The sequence below is a fragment of the Nannospalax galili genome, unplaced genomic scaffold (genome assembly GCF_000622305.1).
Source record: "Nannospalax galili isolate Female #2095 unplaced genomic scaffold, S.galili_v1.0 scaffold96, whole genome shotgun sequence".
NCBI lineage: Eukaryota > Metazoa > Chordata > Mammalia > Rodentia > Spalacidae > Nannospalax > Nannospalax galili.
Window position 1 is genome coordinate 579,913 of NW_008342018.1, and position 4,394 is coordinate 584,306.

The following is a 4,394-nucleotide window of genomic DNA, read 5'->3' on the forward strand; positions in this document are numbered from 1 at the left end:
CTAAGAAAGAACTTAATAAGCATCATGTGTATAATTAAATTTATTAAATTTCATGCACAAGACTGCTGCTCAGCTATTTTTAATCAAATTTAGTAGTGAACTTATTTTTCAGTGTAAAATACAAAATTCATTTTTATTTGATCATACAGCAATTTTATTTAAGAGAATTTTGTTTAATGCCATTATTTTAGAAAATATTTTCTTGCTAATATAAATAAGACATTCCTTAATTGTTCAATAAAACTTTAAGTTCTTTCTTAGTATAAATGTTAGAAATTGAATTTATCAAAAGCCTTTTGTTCATCAAAAAAAAAAGAAAAGAAAGTGAACACAAAATACATCAAATCAGACAAATAACAGTGGAAAACAAGACAACTGACCTAGAAGACAAGGCAGATGCTTATAAAGAATCAGGTCATTTTCAATACCAATGCTCTGATTTGTGATGATGAGATTATTGTAATGTGGAAATTGTCTATGACTTGACCAGTTTGTTCATGAAAATAATGTTTTCTAGCACCTCCAACAGCTCAAGAGTGGATTTTCACACTGTTGCTGAATTGCCAGGAGTCCTGGCTGGAGGTTGAAGGTACAATAGGAATAAGTGAGTGGCTTTGAATTAGTACCTCGATGGTTCTGGTCATCTCATAAACCTCTGTCCTCTGCTTCTTGAATTGCTTTCATAGTTAAAGTCCTTTTTAAAAAACCTTTTATTTTGAGATAATGATAGATTCACTAGCACCTGTAAGGCATAATTCAGAGTATCGTTCCCAAAGTTTCCTTCAGTGGTAATATTTTATACTATGACTGCATAACCTGGAAACTGACATTCATACTATCCGATAATTTTATTCAGATTTAGCCAACTGTGTGTGTGTGTATGTGTGTGTGTGTATGTATGTGTGTGTGTGTAGTGTATTTCGTTCTATAGAAATTCAACATTGATTGGTTCACCAGTACAGTTTATATATAGAAAATTCTTATTGCTATAAGAATCCCAGTTATACCACTCCTTGGCATATACCCAAAGGACTCATCCTACTCTAGAGACACTTGTACAACCATGTTCATTGCTGCTCTTTTCACAATAGCTTAGAGATGGAAGCAACCTAAGTGCCCCTCAACTGATGAGTGGTTAACAAAAATGTGGTGTATTTACACAGTGGAGTTCTATTCAGCAGTAAAAAAAGATGAAATAATGAAATTTGCAGGTAAATGGATGGATCTGGAAACTGTTATACTAAGTAACACAGACTCAGCAAAACAAAAGACGTATGTTCTCCCTCATTTACGGACCCTAGCACCAAATCTCTTTAAATTCTATGCTCTTTTAATAAGATGATGCTGTACAGCAGTCTCTTCTGCATGAAATAACTACTGTCATCATGACTTCAGCTGTGCCTGCTTGCTAAACAGCGTCATAATTGGGCTTGTTGATGGTTGTGCTCCTTCATTAAAGGAGGAGCAAGCAGGGTCATTGGACCCTCACCAGAGTATCCAGTCATGCTTTTCAGCCAACTGTATGTGACTGGGCCCTAATCACACATGGTCTACTGGATTTGGGGAGGGCTAGAGTATATAATCTAGGGAAGGCTAGGAAGAGAATGCTTGATCCATGCTGGGTGCGTAAAAGCTTTCCAGTGTGCATACCCTCAGGTCACTCATATACCTCGGCAACTCCTCAGTCATCTCTGTAAAGTAAGCTCAGTTAGTTCATTGGTTTTCCCGGAAAACTTTAATTAAACATTGGTTTGACACTAGAAACTTAAAAGGGGATAAACATTGCTTAGTATCCCAAGGAAAAGAATTCTCACAATAGATGGAAAAGTTATTTGTTAATGTTATAATGTCTTATAATTTTTAAAAAAGAAAATGAGAATGTAAAAAATGTTAAAAGGATAAGGGAATGGAGATATTTTCCAAAATAGAAAATATGAGAAAGCCTAAGCAAATGATGAAGGTCTGTATAGGTTTGTTATGATATATAAAGGATGAGACAAACCAATGATATAGATAATCTTAAAATTTCAGAGGTTACAGTTTAGTCAACTAGTTTAATCTCTAGATAAGGTTTATTTGAGACCAACTGGTCATTACCCAAGATTTATCTGCATAGACACATGGTAATTAAAAGTACCAGACTGGTGGAACTAACCTTCTTGGATGTTTAACAGCCATACTTTGAGGCCTATATTAATCTGGTCAGAGGGATTTAAAGGACAGTTTTTTTGCTCCTTGCCCTCTAAGGTCAATTAAGCTCCAGGGACTATGGAACATCTCTCAAAATGTTCTGTAACTGTGGTGAGTCACCTGTCCTTTTGTTCAGGGAGGCCATGGAGACCCCACCAGATGGACTTGAACCAGTGTCCAGTCTACAAAGAGGAGGGTCAACACAAAGGAAACATTTCCTCCATGCTTCCAAGTGAAGTTGGCCATGGTCGAGTAGGACCTTTGACTTATTTTCACATAGATGGAACTGGTAGAGGAAAGGAGCCAGGGGCTCCTCCTAAGCCCATGTGACCCCTGAGCAACAGATCCTCAAACAAACTTAACAGTAAAAATAAATTGGTTTATTTGGGCCAACTGTATGGCCTTAAACACCAAAAAGAAAAGTGTAACCAAAGATTAAAGTGATCAGTATAGTCCTTTAGGAGTTCAAGGGATTATACGTCCCAGACATTAGTCTTAAGTCCATATAAAATGTTATTTAGACAATTATTTCTCATTGATGATTTTATTTCTAAGCAGAAAGTGCTGCCTGTATGTAAGACTTCAAATCTTGGTCTGCAATACTGTAGTGCCCACCTGTAGCTAAGGGAGACAACCCACTATTGTTCTAAAATGATGGATAAATTTGTTTTCTCTCCCTATCTAGAAACCTTTGGGAGGGAACTGACACTGATTCTAGCCACTCCAACAGCTATCAAAGTGCCTAAAAACAAATCCTGAATCAATTATTCTTGAGTTCAGCCTTGGCAGACAAAAGAAAAATGAGGAGGAACCCATCAAGAAGAGGAGGAAGCTCTCATCAAGAAATTCCAGTGAGTTCTGATATGAACTTTTGAAATTTGCTCCATTCTGATTTTTTTCTGGTTACTTATCTAGAACTTGTTATGCTAATTTCTCTAATAACTCTTCCCTTTACTTCTCTTTCACATCTATTCAACAGCCAAGGATGTTCTTTTCTCCCTACAGACAAGAGTTATGCAATTTGAGAGTCTTTTAGATAGACCCACTGAAGGGGTACCCCAGTTGCCCACCCTGTGTCTCTGTTCAACATGGAAGAAGCCAGAGCCATCTGTGTTCCCTATTCCCTATCAGTAATTTGGGTAACCCCTTTAGATGATGGTGCGATAAGAATAAAAGGTAGGGATTGACTAGGCAGTTAGGTTAAAAAGACCCCAAAGAAAAGTAGCCAGTTTCTTGGCTAAAAGTCAAAATGTCCTTGGGCCTCTTAGCAACATACTCTGGTCCAAAGGCCAAAAATGTTAAAAGTATTTGGGAGCTTTTATCTAATCCCTAAAAGATTTTAGGGTTACCTCTTCAAAGTGGGAAATGTTAGATTAGTAAGTACCCCCATACAAAAAAGAAAGAGTACATGAAATTGTCAGAGAAAAGTGATGGGGAGATATGGGAAGAGTTGGAAGGGAGGGAATGGGTGTAGATTTGATCAAAACACCTTATATGCATGTACGAATTTTCAATACATTTTTTTAAAGTTATAAAAAAGAATCCCTGCTTCTGTTCCTTTATGATCACATCTCTTCCACTTTTTCCATTAATTTACCATCAGAGTCATCACACAGACAGAACATTTTATCCACATATAATGTAATAAAGATACATGGAAAATCCGAGGAATACAGAAACAGTCCAGGTTTTTTATTATAAGTGTTCTTTTAGATAATTGGTATCACACTTATGACTATTGTTCCACAACTGTAGCTAAAACACTATTTGTAAAAGAAGCAGTCACCCCTATTAAATGCCTGTGAGAGTACTTTGAATGAGCACCATGCATATGACCTATAAAGGTTTAAATGATCAAATGTGCTCTTCTTGCTTGTAAATTTAAATTTATGAAATTGAAACATTTTCACAGAGTTGTTTTAATAAGGCTCCCAGAAAAAACATTTTTCAGTAGAAAGCTGATTAGCAATAAGTAAGAGATTGTGAGATAATTGTAATAATCTTACACTGTGTGGTGCTTTTATCTAAAAAGCAAACGATATTGTATTATCAAAATTCAATTAAATCTTTTGCCACTTTTTATTTCTAGTATCTTATCCTTTAATTCTATTTTTAAATTTAGATGACAAAGATGAATTGAATGAAGTGGACTTTGGGCCCATTGTCCCAGGTCTTTGAATTATTTCTTGATAATGTTTTAAATT